This window comes from Mesoplodon bidens (assembly GCF_964165515.1).
Source record: "Mesoplodon bidens genome assembly, chromosome: 16".
In the NCBI taxonomy this organism is placed as follows: Eukaryota; Metazoa; Chordata; class Mammalia; order Artiodactyla; family Ziphiidae; genus Mesoplodon; species Mesoplodon bidens.
Genome location: NC_138173.1, coordinates 48,456,661 through 48,476,406, shown reverse-complemented (window position 1 = coordinate 48,476,406; position 19,746 = coordinate 48,456,661). Strand labels below are relative to the sequence as shown.

The 19,746-nt window shown below is 38.4% G+C and overlaps 1 pseudogene across 1 annotated transcript; it reads right to left on the bottom strand.

Moving 5' to 3' along the window:
- Positions 1–15,849: 15,849 nt before the first annotated feature.
- LOC308630030 (elongation factor 1-gamma-like) lies at positions 15,850–16,780 on the bottom strand (annotated as a pseudogene). The gene has a single exon. The product of its transcript is annotated as an elongation factor 1-gamma-like (transcript).
- Between the last annotated feature and the right edge of the window lie 2,966 nt (positions 16,781–19,746).

Sequence of the window (19,746 nt, the reverse complement as noted above, 5' to 3'; positions counted from 1 at the left end):
CTAATGACTCAGCCGATCCTTGTAGAGCCAGATCTGTTATACGTATACAAATATCCACTCTTTTTTTAGCTCCTTTTCCCATATAGGGCATTACAAAGTATTGAGAAGAGTTCCCTGTGCTGTACAGTGGGTCCTTACTAGTCATCTATTATATATATAGTAGTGGGTATGTGTCAAACCCAATCTTCCAATTGATTCCTTCTCCCATCCTTATCCCCCAACCCCGTAATCATAGTTTATTTTCTACATCTGTAACTCTATTTCTGTTTTATAGGTAAGTTCCTTTGTAGCCTTTTTTTTAGATTCCACATATAAGCGATATCATATGATATTTGTCTTTCTCTGTCTGACTTGAGGCACTTCTCCACCTCTAATTAGCTGCAGATTGATACAGGGAACTTGACTTGACTGCAGGCTATCATGAGGCAGGTATTAGCCTCTCAAAGACTCTGTTTTCTCCTTCAGAAATTGGGATAATCATTGTTCCTACTTGACTGTGATGAGGACTAGATTAACCAAACCATGTAAATTTGTTAGCACACTGTCTAACACACTGCAAGTACTCAACAAGTATTGACTATTATCATCATAATTAGTAATATCTCCGGGGGAGTTTGGTAACACTCTGTTTCCTTTTCCCCAGCAAAATACTTTACAGAATAATTTCAGTGACATCCCAGTTCCAAGTTTTGAAAATAAGGAGCAAAAAGTTAAATATGTTGGTAAGGTTATCTCCTAATCAAGGACACTCCTTTTTATGATTGCAGAATCCACTCTTATGCTGATATATAGCAATCATATTGCATTCTTAGGAACCTCTGGTTTTAAAAAATCTTAAGTAATTAAACATCTTTAAGAGAGATTTACTTATGCTGTGATAGAGACTGCATTTTACTTCCTCCATAAACAATATTATAATAAGTAACTTCAAAAGATATGTTCAAAATACGAATGCCATCAGGGAAATGTTGGTACAGATGGGATGTTTTTAGAGCTCAAAGTAATTAAGAGTTCTTGGCAAGAAGAAACTTTGAAGAAATAGAATACAATTCTTTATCCATGACAGTTTAATGTTGTACCTTTAATAAATTCTTATTAATACTTATTTATGATATATCAAATGTGGGATAAAGGCATATAATAGAAGCCCTTATATTCTGAGTACATTCATTAAAAATATTGATTGAGCCAGTGTCCTACTTTACAATGTTCTACTTTAATACAATAAAGATGAACTATTCGGTATGTCATTAACAATGACACCAAGTTCTTATGCTAAGTGTTTGGTGTAAAAAGAGAGTACACCTAATAATGAAATAGTTTATCAGCTCAGAAAGTCCCTTAGAGTTTCTTACACATTAGTGCTATTGTTTAGGTTTCTGACGACTAACTGAATGGTGTGAAAACCTTTGGTTAAGAGCAAGTACATCCCCTACCAATAAAAAGCAACACTTTGTTTAATGAAAAAATGAGAATAAATGGTTTGTTAATGTAAATCATAATATATAGAGATTCAAAGCATCAAAATATAAATTATGGTCATTATAAACTAAAATCTGTACTAAATGTTGTGTCCAAGAAACTATAAATTCAAATATAGAAAATTAAACATTCAAACATCCTTTATTGATTTATTTACTGAAAATTATGAGTATCAATTATATGCCCAAACTTGCACTAGTTGCGGCATACCCAAATGTTAAAAGAAATATACATGGGACCTGCTTTCAAGGAGCTGAACAATTAATGGAGACAAAACAAAAAATTACAAACTGTGGTCTATTTGCAATCTGAAATTTTAAAACCTTGAGAGAAACAAAGAGAAAGAAGTGTTAGAGAATAATGGGGAAGTAGAACTTAGATAGGGTGGTAATATTTTCAGAGGATATGACATTTATGGTGAGACCTAAATGATTCAAGGAGCCTGCCATAAGGAGAGAGATTGGGAGGAGCTTCCCGTCAGAGGCAACTATATACATGCCAAGTCCCCAAAGTACTCAGAAATAGGAGAAATAGGAAGAGAAATAGGAAGGTCAGAGTGGCCAAAGGTTAGTGAATGAAGGGAAAGATGGATTGAAATGACTTTGGACAGATAGACAGAAATCAGATGATGCATGTAAGTAGGACAGTTATATTTTAACCAATACGCAATGAGGACCCTTAAGGTCTGGAAGGGAACCGTTAATAGACAAATTATACATTGACTTACTTCTACTAGATAGTAGATATTGTTTTCCTTAAGTCATAGACCAAATCAGGAGGCAATGTAATGGAAGGAAGACAGGGAAGAGGGGAGGAAGAATGGAATAGAAGTGGGAGGGGAGAGCACACTGTGACTATGTGATTGGAGAAAAGATGAGAAGTACAGCTTTCAATACTGATTTTTAATTTGAATACTCTCTTTTCCAGAGATTGGAAATCTCAGTTCCTTATTGATGAACAATTTGTTCAACAAACTTTCATCGATCATTTGATATGTGCCCAGAATTTCTGAATTGATCAAGATTTAATATAATCAGATTGACAATACAATAATGGAAATTACAAATGAAGGATATGGAAAAGTGGAACTCTCTTTGGTGCTGAATCAGGCAGTTGCTTCAGCTGGAAGACAATCTCATTCACCCATGTGAAAAATATTTTGTGTGCTGATCATATGAAACTGTGGACAAGTCTCTGTACACTCTGGGGTGTATGAAGTTGAGTCAAATCTTCATCCTTCCCTCAAAAAGCTCACATCCAATGGAAGTAAGACAATTATAATAGAGTCGAACTTGATAGGATTCTGAAGATCCTTTATATTTGCTACACAAGAGTTGCAGCTTCATTCATTGAGCCACAACAAAATACATGATCACATAATTCATGCCAACTATCACCAACATGTCTCCTCTAGAGTATTATTCCTTTACAGAATTTTTTAAAATATGAAGGAAACTAATAAATGCTGTGTACCTACTTTGTGCCAGACAATATGCTGGATGGGTTTCCTCTTTTATTCTCATTCATCACAACTTTATTACAGCCCTTCCCTTTTTATGAGGAAACAAAGGCCCATATAGTATATGTAATTTGCCCAAATTTAACTAGATATTAAGCAGCAGAGATGAAATATGAATTTATCTTTTATTCTAAAGCCTAAGTTTTCTCCTAATCTTGGCTATTCCTGGATATTTACTAAGGAAAAATATTTTACGTCAGGAAAATGGGACATGCTTTGATGCAAATTTTAGAACAATAAGTTTCAAGGTAGATATACAGAAGTAGAAAGATATTCAGAACATATAGTTAAGGGAGACCTTCAAGACAGCAGAGGAGTAAGATGTGGAGATCACCTTCCTCCCCACAAATACATCAGAAATACATCTACATGTGGAACAACTCCTACAGAGCACCTACTGAACATTGGCAGAAGACCTCAGACTTCCAAAAAGCCGTGTGGCTGAAAGGCTCTTGGTGCTCCGGCCGGGTGTAAGGCCTGTGCCCCTGAGGTGGGAGAACCAAGTTCAGGACACTTTGGTCCACCAGAGACTTCCTGGATCCATGTAATATCGAATGGTGAACACTCTCCCGGAGATCTCCATGTCAACGCTAAGACCCAGCTCCACTCAACGACCAGCAAGCTACAGTGCTGGACACCCTATGCCAAACAACTAGCAAGACAGGAATGCAACCCCACACATTAGTAGAGAGGCTGCCTAAAATCATAATAAGGTCATAGACATCCCAAAACACACCACTGGATGTGGTCTTTTCCACCAGAAAGACAAGATCCAGCCTCATCCACCAGAACACAGGCACCAGTCCCCTCTACCAGGAAGCCTACACAACCCACTGAACCAGCCTCAGTCACTGGGGGCAGACACCAAAAACAACGGGAACTATGAACTTGCAGCCTGCGAAACACAGTAAGTTAAACAAAATGAGAAGACAGAGAAACATACATCAGCTGAAGGAGCAAGGTAAAAAACCACCAGGCCAAACAAATGAAGAGGAAATAGGCAGTCTACCTGAAAAAGAATTCAGAGTAATGACTGTAAAGATGATACAATATCTTGGAAATAGAATGGAGAAAATACAAGAAATGATTAACAAGGACCTACAAGAATTAAAGAGCAACAAACAATGATGAACAACACAATAAATGAAATTAGGAATTCTCTAGAAGGAATCAATAGCAGAATAACTGAGGCAGAAGAACAAAAAAGTGACCTGGAAGATAAAATTGTGCAAATAACTACCACAGAGCAGAATAAAGAAAAAAGAACGAAAAGAATTTAGTCTCAGAGACCTCTGGGACCACATTAAATGCACCAACATTCAAATTATAGGGCTCCCAGAAGAAGAAGAGAATAAGAAAGGGACTGAGAAAATATTTGAAGAGATTATAGTTGAAAACTTCCCTAATATGGGAAATGAAATAGTCAGTCAAGTATAGGAAGCACAGACAGTCCCATACAGGAGAAACACAAGGAGAAACACGCCAAGACATATTAATCAAACTATCAAAAATTAAATACAAAGAAAAAATATTAAAAGCAGTAAGGGAAAAACAACAAATAACATATAAGGTAATCCCCATAAGATTAACATATAAGGTAATCCCCATAAGATTAACAGCTGATCTTTCAGCAGAAACTCTACAAGCCAGAAGGGAGTGGCTGAACATATTTAAAGTGATGAAAGGGAAAAACTTACAACCAAGATTACTCTACCCAGCAAGGATCTCATTCAGATTTGATAGAGAAATTAAAACTTTTACAGACAAGCAAAAGCTAAGAGAATTCAGAACCACCAAACCAGCTTTACAACAAATGCTAAAGGAATTTCTCTAGGCAGGAAACGCAAGAGAAGGAAAAGACCTAGGAAAACAAACCCAAAACAATTAAGAAAATGGTAATAGGAACATACACATCAATAACTAATTTAAATGTAAATGGAATAAATGCTCCAACCCAAAGGCATAGACTGGCTGAATGGATACAAAAACAAGACACATATAAACGCTGTCTACAAGGGACCCACTATAGACCTAGGGGCACATACAGACTGAAAGAGAGGGGATGGAAAAAGACACTCCATGAAAATGGAAATCAGAAGAAAGCTGGAGTAGAAATTCTCATATCAGACAAATAGACTTTAAAATAAAGACTACTTCAAGAGACAAAGAAGGACACTACATAATGATCAAGGGATCAATCCAAGAAGAAGATACAACAATTGTAAATATTTATGCACCCAATATAGGAGCACCTCCATACATAAGGCAAATGCTAACAGCCATAAAAGCAGAAATTGACAGCAATACAATCACAGTAGGGGACTTTACCACCCCACTTTCACCAATGGACAGATCAGCCAAAATGAAAATAAATAAGGAAACAAAAGCTTTAAATGATACATTAAACAAGGTGGACTTAATTGATATTTATAGGACATTCAATCCCAAAACAACAGAATACACTTACTTCTCAAGGGCTCATGGAACATTCTCCAGGATAGACCAGGATAGATCATATCTTAGGTCACAAATCAAGCCCCAGTAAATTTAAGAAAATTGAAATCGTATCAAGTATCTTTTCTGAGCACAACGCTAAGAGACTAGATATCAACTACAGGAAAGAAACTGTAAAAAATACAAATACATGGATGCTAAACAATACACTACTAAATAACCAAGTTATCACTGAAGAAATCAAAGAGGAAATAAAAAAATACCTAGAAACAGATGACAATGGAAACATGATGACCCAAAACCTATGGGCTGCAGCAAAAGCAGTTCTAAGAAGGAAGTTTATAGCAATACAATCCTACCTCAAGAAACAAGAATCAGCTCAAATAAACAACCTAAACTTACACCTAAAGCAATTAAAGAAAGAAGAAAAACCCCCAAAGTTAGAAGAAGGAAAGAAATCATAAAGATCAGATCAGAAATAAATGAAAAAGAAATGAAGGAAACTATAGCAAAGATCAAAAAAACTAAAAGTTGGTTCTTTGAGAAGATAAACAAAATTGAAAACAAAATTGATAAACCACTAGCCAGACTCATCAAGAAAAAAGGGAGAAGACTCAAATCAACAGAATTAGAAATGAAAAAGGAGAAGTAACAACTGACACTGCAGAAATACAAAGGAACATGAGAGATTGCTACAAGCAACTATATGCTAATAAAATGGACAACCTGGAAGAAATGGACAAATTCTTAGAAAAGCACAACCTTCCGAGACTGAACCAGGAAGAAATAGAAAATATAAAGAGACCAATCACAAGCACTGAAATTGAGACTAAATTTGTGATTTATTTAAATTGTGATTAAAAATCTTCCAACAAACAAAAGTCCAGGACCAGATGGCTTCAGAGGCGAATTCTATCAAACATTTAGAGAAGAGCTAACACCTATCCTTCTCAAACTCTTCCAAAATATAGCAGAGGGAGGAACACTCCCAAACTCATTCTATGAGGCCACCATCACCCTGATACCAAAACCAGACAAAGACGTCACAAAGAAAGAAAACTACACGCCAATATCACTGATGAACACATATGCAAAAATCCTCAACAAAATACTAGCAAACAGAATCCAACAGCAGATTAAAAGGATCATACACCATGATCAAGTGGAGTTTATCCCAGGAATGCAAGGATTCTTCAATATATGCAAATCAACCAATGTGAGAAACCATATTAACAAATTGAAGGAGAAAAACCATATGATTATCCCAATAGATGCAGAAAAAGCTTTTGACAAAATTCAACACAAATTTATGATAAAAAAATCCTCCAGAAAGTAGGTATAGAGGGAACTTTCCTCAACATAATAAAGGCCATATATGACAAACTCACAGCCAACATTGTTCTCAATGGTGAAAAACTGAAACCATTTCCTCTAAGATCAGGAACAAGACAAGTTGTCCACTCTCACCACTATTATTCAACACAGTTTTGGAAGTTTTAGCCACAGCAATCAGAGAAGAAAAAGAAATAAAAGGAATCCAAATCAGAAAAGAAAAATTAAAGCTGTTACTGTTTGCAGACGACATGATACTATACATAGAGAATCCTAAAGTTGCTACCAGAAGACTTCTAGCAGGATACAAAATTAATGCACAGAAATCTCTTGCGTTCCTATACACTAATGATGAAAAATCTAAAAGAGAATTTAAGGAAAGATTCCCATTTACCACCACAACAAAAAGAATAAAATACCTAGGAATAAACCTACCTAAGGAGACAAAAGACCTGTATGCAGAAAACTATAAGACACTGATGAAAGAAATTAAAGATGATACAAACAGATGGAGAGATATATCATGTTCGTGGATCACAAGAATCAAAATTGTGAAAATGACTATATACCCAAAGCAATCTACATATTCAATGCAATCCCTATCAAACTACCATTGGTATTTTTCACAGAACTTAGAACAAAAAATTTCAAGTTTGTATGGAAGCACAAAGGACCCCGAATAGCCAAAGCAATCTTGAGAAAGAAAAATGGAGCTGGAGGAATCAGGCTCCCGGACTTCAGAGTATACTACAAAGCTACAGTAATCAAGACAGTATGGTACTGGCACAAAAACAGAAATATAGATCAACGGAACAGGATAGAAAGTCCAGAGATAAACCCATGCACATATGGTCACCTTATTTTTGATAAAGGAGGCAAGAATATACAATGCAGAAAAGACAGCCTCTTCAATAAGTGGTGCTGGGAAAACTGGACAGCTACATGTAAAAGAATGAAATTAGAACACTCCTTAACACCATACACAAAAATAAACTCAAAATGGATTAAAGACCTAAGTGTAAGGCCAGACACTATCAAACTCTTAGAGAAAAACATAGGCAGAACACTCTATGACATAAATTACAGCAAGATCCTTTTTGACTCACCTCCTAGAGAAATGGAAATAAAAACAAAAATAAACAAATGGGACCTAATGAAACTTCAAAGCTTTTGCACAGCAAAGGAAACCATAAACAACACAAAAAGACAACCCTCTGAATGGGAGAAAATATTTGCAAACGAATCAACTGACAAAGGATTCATCTACAAAATATAAAAGCAGCTCATGCAGCTCAATATCAAAAAAACAAACAACCCAATTGAAAAATGGGCAGAAGCCCTAAACAGACATTTCTCCAAAGAAGATATACAGATTGCCAACAAACTCATGAAAGGATGCTCAACATCACTAATCACTAGAGAAATGCAAATCAAAACTATAATGAGGTATCACCTCACACCTGTCAGAATGGCCATCATCAAAAAATCTACAAACAATAAATGCTGGAGAGGGTGTGGAGAAAAGGGAACCCTCTTGCACTGTTGGTGGGAATGTAAATTGATACAGCCACTATGGAGAACAGTATGGAGATTCCTTAAAAAACTATAAATAGAACTACCATATGACCCAGCAATCCCACAACTGGGCGTATACCCTGAGAGAACCACAATTCAAGAAGAGTCAAGTACCACAATGTTCACTGCAGTTCTATTTACAATAGCCAGGACATGGAAGCAACCTAAGTGTCCACTGACAGATGAATGGATAAAGAAGATGTGGCACATATATACAGTGGAATATTACTCAGCCATAAAAAGAAACGAAATTGAGTTATTTGTAGTGAGGTGGATGAACCTAGAGACCCTCATACAGAGTGAAGTAAGTCAGAAAGAGAAAAACAAATACCACATGTTAACACATATTTATGGAATCTAAAAAATAATTTTTTTAAAAACGGTTCTGAAGAAACTAGGGGCAGGACAGGAATAAAGATGCAGACATAGAGAATGGACTTGAGGACACGGGGAAAGGAAGGGTAAACTGGGATGAAGTGAGAGAGTGGCATGGACTTATATATACACTACCAAATGTAAAATAGATAGCTAGTGGGAAGCAGCTGCATAGCACAGGGAGATCATCTTGGTGCTTTGTGACCACCTAGAGGGGTGGGATAGGGAGAGTAGGAGGGAGATGCAAGAGGGAGGAGATATGGGGATGTATGCATATGTATAGCTAATTCACTCTTATAAAGCAGAAACTAACACACCGTTATAAAGCAATAATACTCCAGTAAAGATGTTAAGAAAAACAAACAAACATAGTTAAGTGGAAAAAAGCACTTTGGAGGTCAAAACATATCAATAAATAATAAACCCCAAACCCAAAGCAGTAAACTGTAGGACATATAGGAAAGGGATTTAAAGCTTATATACATCACTGGTAAATAAGTTTGCCTCTCAGAAGGAAGGGGATTAACAAGTGGGAAGAAAAACTCTTGCCCAGTACGCTCTCTAGTTAAATTTTTTTGCAAGAATCAATCTGTGTGTTACAGATGGAAGTAAATAACATAAATACCCACGTAAGTAAACCCACTTTGTTTTCATTAAAATAACTGGGTGATAAGGAGAGCAGTGTGGTTTAATGTGTGTAACAGGGAGCTTAGAGACAGCTTCCTTCATCCTGTGCAGAGGTGCACTTTCTCTGGAGTTCTACTAAATAAAGAGATCAACCATCAAATAATAGAATTGATAACGGCAGAGATTTTCAGGCTGTCTGAGGTGTTACTGTAGATAAATTCAGACTAAAGATTCTTGGTCTCTACAGGATCCCCATGTTGCAGATTACATATGGCAGCTTTGATGTAGTTGCCAGATTCTGCTCAGACGTCAGGATTCTTGCTTTTAGACCTTTTGCTTAGACTTTTCAGAGCAGCAGTATCAATCAAAAGGCCCTTTTTTCACCCACAAGGTAAGCACAGACTCTTACCTTTCCCAGTGTTCGCCAAGTACTCCTTCTGACTGTTAGTTTTCAGATGTTTTTATACACCCCTTGAGATGTCTAGTGTGCTGTTTCCATGGTTACACATTCTGAAGAGTTCTTTTGGCAGTAATACAACCTGCATGACTCAGAAGGTTTTTTCAGATTTTTCAGTAGAACAGGCCATCTTTGTGAAGAAGCTGTGATTGCCAATGAACTGGATGTATCATACATTCCGGGTCTGATACTTATGTTAATATCAGTTTATTTTCTCAAAAGCTTTTCCCAACACATTTACCTTTGGATCAAAAAACTCGTGCATGATTACAGAGAGCAGATCTCATGATACGGAAGGAAAAGACATGACCCAGAGTCACTGAGTATGTTCAGCTGATAAAACATAAAGCAGAACTGCCAGCTCCTAACTCCTACTTTGGTGTACTCTCCATCTGCATTGTGGTACCCCTATGTGAGTCTTTTTGGTTGGTGTCTGCTTATCCTGAGGCATCAATCATCACACCGTCACAAAGCCAAAAGAGATGCACCTTCACAACCCACCCTGCTATGGACTGAATGTTTGTGCTTCCCCAACATTCATAAGTTGAAACCCTAATCCCCAAATGTGATGATATTTGGAGATGGGGACTCTGGAAGGTAATGAGGTAGAACTCTCATGATGGGAGATGAGAGAGCTTTCTTCCCCTCTTTCTGCTGTGTGAGGATACAGCAAAAAGGTATCCATCTGCAATCTAGGAACCCAATTAACCAGCATCTGATGTTGGACTTCCCAGCCTTCAGAACTGTAAGGGATACATTTCGCTTGTTTAAGCCATCCAGTCTATCATATTTTTTTCATAGCAGCCTGAACTAAAACACATCCAGAACAATAGATTTCTTATTTCTGATAGAGTAAGGAAACAGTGGAAAAATTCTCTTTAACATCACACCACAGAAATTTAATTCCCCATTAGGTATCTTTCTTTTATTCTCCAACAGTTTCTTTCCAGTGCCAGACTTCTCATTTTTCGTCACTGAATTTTGCATGGAGACACCAGTCTCAAGCAAACAGGGGTATGATTGTCTTTAAATTCAAATCACTCTTTGAAACTGGACAAGGTAAAATGGTAAGCCAGGAAAAGTTCAGAGTTTTTCTACCTTCCCTTTCACTGTTACTATCTGGAGAATACATAAACAGTGAGGTAGAAACCATTCAATAAAGAAGAAAATAAGCAAGATGAATAATAAACCAGCAGACATTTAGTCCCTTAAAATCAGCATCATGAGCAAGGTAATTTACAAAAATCTTTTAGGTCATGCTAATTTCTTATATGTGAATGTGTATATACACACACATACACACACACACACACTCACTCACTCACTCACTCACAAGACCAAGCAGCACAATGAGAGAATATGGCTCTGGGTATCAGGAGACCAAGAGGCTAAGCTTGATGTAATATGTGAATCTTGGGAATTCAGACATCTGAACATTAAGGTGGTGAGAAAAATGCTTAAGCATAATTGTTAAAAACAAATAGTTTAAATAAATATGAATGAGATAAAAGGTTACACTAAGTTAAACTAAATAATGGATATTCATTGAATATCAAGATCATTTCCAAGAAGATAACATACTGAGACATAGATTGCTAAATATAAGTTTAAATCTATCTACTTTTGGCTTAGTTTTTATGGAAACAAAAGATATTTGGGTCTATTAATAAATATGCCGGGCTTCCCTGGTGGCGCAGTGGTTGAGAATCTGCCTGCTAATGCAGGGGACATGGGTTCGAGCCCTGGTCTGGGAAGATGCCCGTGAGCCACAACTACTGAGCCTGCGCGTCTGGAGCCTGTGCTCTGCAACAAGAGAGGCCGCGATAGTGAGAGGCCCGCGCACCGTGATGCAGAGTGGCCCCTGCTTGCCACAACTAGAGAAAGCCCTTGCACAGAAATGAAGACACAACACAGCAAAAATAAATTAATTAATTAATAATTTTAAAATAAATAAATAAATAAATAAAATATGCCTTCTGCCACGTTTAGAAAATGGTAGTGTGAAAAATGTTTCTAAAAAATTATAAATTTTAATTACCTATTTATAAGTTTGTGAGTCTACTACAGGATGCAAATATATGATACTTCACAATTACCTGTTTCTTAGTTTTCACTGGAAAGTAAAGGTTACTAATAGTAAAAATTTACAATCAATATATAAAAAGAGAACTACTAGAAACAGTAAGAGTGAAGGGAAACAACTTTGTATGCAAAGTATGGGAAGAAAATGAGATGTATTTTGACATAAAGAGTACGCAAGGAATATAGCGTGTATTTCTGTTAAAGAAAAAGAGTAATGTTGTCTAAAATAAAATGACTGGTTATTCCAGAACAAAAGGAAAAAGAATAAGATAAATCCTAAATGGATATAGAAATTTTTCAGAAAGTTTGTTGGAAAGAAATTAGGTTGTGAGGTCAAAGCTGGCTAAATTGAAAAGATTTATAAGGTTTTCCTTAAATGAGCTCACTAATGTACTGATACAAAACTAGAGTTTAATTTTCTCTCTGCTAAAGCCACAAATTTTGTAATTATTGATCCACTCTTAGTAAAAGTTTATAAAGGGTTTTTCTTTATGTAAATGTAATCTGCCTAGGAAAACAAAGATTCTGCATCTTAGAAAATATTTCCTATGTTCTACATAGCCTTTATCAGGACTTTGATTACTTAGAAAAACTGAGTCTTTTCAATTTTAAATGAGCTAATAAGGGTTTTTGTTTGTACCTTTGTTTTTTTTTCTTTTTTTCTAACAACAACTTTAGTTGGTCCTGAACTATGGAACGTGGGATGTAGGAACATTTATTAATTTATTTATTTTTGCTGTGTTGGGTCTTCGTTTCTGTGCGTGGGCTTTCTCTAGTTGTGGCAAGCGGGGCCACTCTTCATCGCAGTGCGCGGGCCTCTCACTATCGCGGCCTCTCTTGTTGCGGAGCACAGGCTCCAGACACGCAGGCTCAGTAGCCGTGGCTCATGGGCCTTGTTGCTCCGTGGCATATGGGATCCTCCCAGACCAGGGCTCGAACCCGTGTCCCCTGCATTAGCAGGCAGATTCTCAACCACTGTGCCACCAGGGAAGCCCGTACCTTTGTTTTTATAACCAGGTAACTTTCTGCATTTGCAAATCTTTTCATTGTCACTTTGGTTAAAGGGATAACTAAATATTGTTTCACAGTGACTTATGCTCCTATTTGATCAAATGTTTTAAACCTTTTGACATTTTGGACAAACTTCCTCAAATCAAATTTTGAATGAAATCTTTTTTTTTTTTTTTTTTTGCTGTACGCGGGCCTCTCACTGTCGTGGCCTCTCCCGTTGGGGAGCACAGGCTCTGGACGCGCAGGCTCAGCGGCATGGCTCATGGGCCCAGCCGCTCCGCGGCATGTGGGATCTTCCCGGACCGGGGCACGAACCTGTGTGCCCTGAATCAGCAGGCGGACTCTCAACCACTGCGCCACCAGGGAAGCCCCCCTCAGGTAGGCATTTTTATCACCATTTTATAAATGAAAACACTGAGCGAGAGATGTTCAGCAGCCTTGTGTTTAAGAGTCAGAGAGCCAATAAAGGGAGGAAATAGGATTCAAACCCAGTTCTGTCTGACTCTAAAACTCCTGTCTTATCCCAAAACATCTACCTCTTTCCCATCAGATCTTAATCCCCTATTTTTCTGTGGATGTCCTTGCGTCTTACTTTTTTGACAAGAGTGAATCCACACAACTCTCTCCTTTTAAAATACTTTTACATTTTTAAGTGGTTGGAAAAAATCAAAAGAAGAGTAACATTTGGTGAAAAGTGAAAATTATTGGAAATTTCAGTGTCCATAAATAAAGTTTTATTGGAAAACAGTGTACTTACTTATTTACATGCTGTCTATGGCTGTTTTCTCGCTACAACAGCAGAGTTAAGTCGATGGGACACAAACTGTCAGAGTTAAGTCAATGCCCACAATCTGGTCTTTTCCAAAAAAATGTTTGCTGACTCCTGCTTTTCACCAACACTGCCAGCATCCAGCTTTCCATCAGTGGCAGAGCCCAGACAGACTACACTGGGCTGGGGAAGCAGCATTATTGTGGGGAGAGACTGATGTTTCACTCATACCCCTGTCTTGTCTATATTCAAGGCAGGTAAATTTTTTTGAAAATGGAAATAGTATTGAATATTATCCTTATAAACTTTCTCTGGTCTGTGAGTAAGGAATGATCTAGACTTCAACATTAGAGAAAACTGTCTACTCTGGCCAAGCACTGTGTGAGGAGTCTTTTATTTATGATATCATTTACTCATCACAGCAACTTTGAGAAATATTACTATACCCATTTTACAGATAAAGCTACTGAGACACAGAGAATTTAGCCCATTTGTTCCAGATCCCAAGTGGCTGAAATCTAGATTTTTTTCCTCAAAACAAAGGCCATGGGTTTTTTTTTCTATACAACACTCCCACATCAACTATCCCCTGAATTCCAGAATAAAAAACAGTGAACAAGAATTCTTTTTTTTTGTTGTTGTTGCTGTACACGGGCCTCTCACTGTTGTGGCCTCTCCCGTTGCAGAGCACAGGCTCCGGACGCGCAGGCTCAGCGGCCATGGCTCACGGGCCCAGCCACTCCACGGCATGTGGGATCTTCCCGAACCGGGGCATGAACCCATGTCCCCTGCATCGGCAGGCAGACTCTCAACCACTGCGCCACCAGGGAAGCCCAAGAATTCTTAAATTATGTTTTTCATTGTTTCCACCTGTGACTGTAAAAGATGTTTTAATAAATAGGAACTCTCTTGCATGAGTATCTTTCACAATCAATTGAGGAATCTTATACCATAGTGTGAAACAGTACCAAAGCAAGATAAAATCCTGCTTTTCTTCCCCACCAAAATGGGACAGGAGGGGCTGCAGCAGACTCCCTAACTGCTGAAGTGAAGGAGGATCCTTCAGAACTGCAAATTAAATCTGAAGTACTTTGCCAATTGACTCCCAATCGATTATTCCAAGTGTATGTGCTGCAGAGAATGTGACTTCTCCCAGGGACTCTGAATAGTGGTGCTTAATTATTCACCATGAATTTTAATTTCAGAGCTTGTAATCATGTAACTGTTTAAAATGGAATTTGTCACTGAAACACATTGCGAGAAAATAGCGTATTATTTAACATCTACTCATCTCACTTCAAGATCAGTTTAAAATTGTATGCATTTCGTGATTTCATGACAGCAATCACATAAGGGCCATGTAAGCTAAACTCCTACATGTTTTCTGCTAATTTGGTTGAGTTAGGTCATTTTCTATCATGAATTGGAAAGGATATTACAGATTAGGGAATGTAGATACCAGCTTTTTCTTTCCTCCCAAAGGTCCAGCTCCACAGAACCACAATTAGCTTACTCTGAGCTCCATGAGATGCTTAGAAAAATATCAGCTGACAAATTGAGGCTAAGGTAATAGATGAGGAAAGACACTAATTGAATTAAATGTAAGGATGAAGTGATTCAAATTAGTTTTGGGTTTTTTTGGCGGGGGTTTGTGAAAGGACATGTATGACTGGTCTACACTGCAGGAAGCGCTAGGGTGCGTTTAGGGTACAGGCTCCAGTGACACCCACTGGGTTCAAAATCTTGCCTCCACTACCTAAGATGTGTGATCACAGGCAAGTTGCTTAAATCTCTGAACCCCACTTCCTTGTTAGAAAGTAGGGATACCCCAGAGACGATCCGCAGCCAGGTTAGGGCCCCCAGGCCAGTATCTGTTCCAAGGAGTCTGTGCCTCTTTGTCTGAAGTGTTGAAACTATGACTCTTGGATACGGCTGCCGCCCCACCTCACAGGGCAGCTGTGGGAAGCAGGGAAGTAGTGTTAAGTCGCTCTGCATATGCTGTGCTCTCACCCTGTCAGCAGGTATTCTCCCCCTTCATGAGGGAAGGTCTGGAATTAGGTAGTTCCAAAGCCCCGTGTCACCACCTCCTAACTACATCCAGTCATTCCCAGCTAGGCTAGAAGATGGTCATCACAGGAGAGGCAAGGCAATTAAAAAAAAAAAAAATCAAAACTGAGGAGAGGCCTCTCTTTCTGCTCTTTTGTGGTTTTTTCTTTTTTTTTTTGCGGTACGCGGGCCTCTCACCGTTGTGGCCTCTCCCGTTGCGGAGCACAGGCTCCGGACGTGCAGGCTCAGCGGCCATGGCTCATGGGCCCAGCCGCTCCGCAGCATACGGGATCCTCCCGGACTGGGGCACGAACCTGCGTCCCCTGCATCGGCAGGCGGACTCCCAACCGCTGCGCCACCAGGGAAGCCCTCTGCAAACTTTTTAGCATCAAATTGGGCCATTTTCTCACAGAGTTTCACCTCCCCCAAAACAGCCCGGAACTGGGGCTGGTTAATGCAGGTGAGGAAGCAGCGGTTTGTATTAGGGAAGGCCTGGCAGAAAGAAGGTTCCAGAACCTGTTTATAAAGCCACAACAGGGTGCACACAACTGTGATGTCAGCCAGTATCACACGTTCGCCTACCAGAAAAGTCCTTGTCTTCAAGTGAGCATCCAGTGGCCCCAGAATTCACCTCACCTCCAGCTTTGCATTCTCTGTGGTCTGCTGGTTGTGGTGCATGATGCTCAAGGGTGTGGAACACCCAGGTTCTGGCTGGGGGAATTATGTTGCTATCAGCAAGTCTCACCCCCTGCACCAGCTGGGCTGCTGCTTTGGGAGTACTTCCCTGCAGTCCTCGTTGCTCACATAGTAGGCAATGGCATTGCTCTCCAACACACAGAATCCATCATCACCCTCAAAGGCTGGAACCTTGCCAGCAGGAAATTTATGGAGAAATTCGGGGGTGTGTTTGGTTTGGCCAAAATGGAAGTGGGGTGGTGCGGTGAGCACACGGACCTGAGCCCTGCTGCACTGAGTGGCAATGAGGGCCTTGAAGGCCCTCCAGTTTTCAGGATATGGGTACAGGGTCCCAGCCACCATGGTGATTCTGCAGAGAAAGGGCCAAATTCGTTTTAATTTTAGTTAAACAGAGGCAAAAAAATGCTTTTGAACTTGATAGTATCAAAGATTACTGAGGAATACTTTCATCGGAAAACTCCAGTTGTGGGTTTGCCTATACCCAGATACAGAGTGAGGCATCCTACAAAGACATCTCAGAATGCCCTCCCTGGTCACAGATGACTGAGACAGAAAACCATTTCCTCAACGTGTTGAGGAAAATGAAGTTTAGTGAAGCTGAAGTAGAGGCATTTTTTTAATCACTACTAAAACATAAATAAAATGTTAGGTGTCTCCAGGAGTGATGAAACAACTACCATTAAAAAGAAAACCTGACAATTGTCTAATAACCAGTTGTAAAATTTAAAAATATCTAACTTTAGGTGATATTAGGATTTTCCATTATCGAGGTGATATAGTTCAATGAATGACATAGCTTTCACTAAAAAAAAATAAAAAAATAAAAAATAAACATTTTGTCCTATTGGGTATTCTTTAATCTGTTTCCACACAGCTGTAAAGCTGACCTTAAGGAACAAACCAACTCACATTTTAGTTTAAATTAGATGCACAGTCTTTTTTACACGGCCAAGGATGCCCAGCATGATCTGGAATCCTGACATCTCCATCCTTGTCTCAGGCTACTCTGCCCTCAACTTGCTGGCTTCTCTTTAATGCTTCGAAGCCTATTATTTTTTTCTTTTGTTCCTACTTTTAAGCCTTTTCACATACTGTTGCCAGAACCTGAAAAGTCCCAGCCCCCTCTTCATATGACTGGCTCCCCTCCTCTGGATCCCAATGTAAATGTCAACCCTCCAGCAAGGTCATTCCTTTAGCTCATCTAAATCATGCTCTTCCTTCCCTCCATCCACTTTTCTCCATCACTGCACCTTGTTAATGTCAGAGCATTCAAAACAGTTTATAAGTAACATGTCTATGTGTCTAATAACTTACATAGTATCTTTTATCTCAAATTTGATTGTAAGTTCCATAAACATTTTGGCACCGTATTTTATTTATCAGTGTCTACCCACTGCCTGATAAACAAGAGGTGTGCAATGACAATTTGTTGAAGAAACTGATGAGCTTAAATGTCCCTTCCCATCTCCAAACCACTCCATTCACACACATTTATGGGTAATTGGCTAAATTCATTTAGAATTTAGAAGAATTCATTTAGCCTTTAGAAGCAGTTCTAAAACTAGTAATCACACTCTGAATAATATAATGAAAGGTAATATAATTTATTTCTCCAAAGTTTGTTAAGCCCAATTCATAGATGCTCTACTTTATTCTAATTGGTTTTTTTTTGTTTGTTTTGTTTTTTTGCGGCACGCGGGCGTCTCACTGTTGTGGCCTCTCCCGTTGCGGAGCACAGGCTCCGGACGCGCAGGCTCAGCGGCCATGGCTCACGAGCCCAGCCGCTCCGCGGCATGTGGGATCCTCCCAGACTGGGGCACGAACCCGTGTCCCCTGCATCGGCAGGCGGACTCCCAACCACTGCGCCACCAGGGAAGCCCTATTCTAATATTTAAGTGAGACAAACAAGTTTTAAGATACAATCTCAATCAACAAAAACTTGTAATTTTATTGGAGCAACACCTATACTTTCTTTATAGGTACTAGATAATCAGATAATTATTTGAGATACTTAAACAGGTGCTGAAATAGTGAGAAAACTAGAAGTGATTGTCAAAGGATTTAAAAGAATTGAGAGATAGGATATTAACTTGATCAAGCATAGGAGGAAAGAAGAGCCCCAGAAAGAATATTAACATGCCATGCAGCGAAAAAGGAGCACAATCAGCCAGGGTTCGAGAATATCTATTGGGAAGCAGTTTATGTGGATTTGGGTTGATAATGTAGCCTCATGGAGGGACATTAATGCTATACTGAGTGTGTCAATGTGAGTTCTTAGTCAACAAGTTGTCATTGTTGATGTAAGACCGAGAGATAATAAGATAAAACTGAGGTTCTAGAAGAATCATCTAGCAGGACATATTGGAGGACAAAATGTTCTTTGTAAAAAGACAAATGAGATAATGGAAGCAATGCATAAAAGGTGGCAATGAAGATGGAAAAAATAGGAAACAAAATATATTGAAGGTTATCAGTAATTCCTTTCACCTGAAAAAAAGGAGGTTTTGTCATGTTGGAATAAAAGACTGAGAAATTTTAAGAGACTTACAAATTGAAGTTGTAATTTTTCTTAATCATAAGAACAAACTTAAATAATAAGATAATTTTAAGTGAAAGTTGACTCAATTTGAATAACCAAATGGTACACTGACAACTTTTGACAAGCTTCCCTCACACATTCACTACTGAAGTTTAATCAGCTAGAATGAACTTCTAATCAATTGACATTCAAAATAAAATAAATGAGCAAGGAGTTTGGATTCAATTTTCCTTGACCCAGAATGCTTCAGCTTTATTTTACAAAATGGGCTTCAAAATTTTGGCCCTGTGAATAATAGAAGCTCTCTTAGCTTGACATTATTCTCAGATGTCATCTCATACCTCTTTAATTTATACCAAATTCAAAAAGTCTTTGAGAAGCTAAGCACATAGGTCTTTTTAATGGAGATAAGCTAGGAGGGAACACAGTGCTCTTTTGAGAAATTAGAGCAGGACTCTTTGAACCTTTTTTCCCCTTCATCTTGCCTGGTTTTATAAGTTTTGATTCTATTTCAATCTTTCAGTAAGTAAAAGTTATTTACATAAATCCATCTCCAAGAAAAATTGCTCTTGGGTCTTAGAAAAAAGTCTGTTGCATCATCTTAAAGCATCTTAAAAGTCACAGAAAGAACAGAAGCCCAGAAAATGGTATTGACTCTGTTCAACAAAATCTCTTTTACCATCTATGTGTTACAGACATTTACTGGTCTGCTTTTCACAATACATCACAATATCAGCAAAGCATGTTGGTACCCTCCTTTCAAAAATAATGTACTACTATTT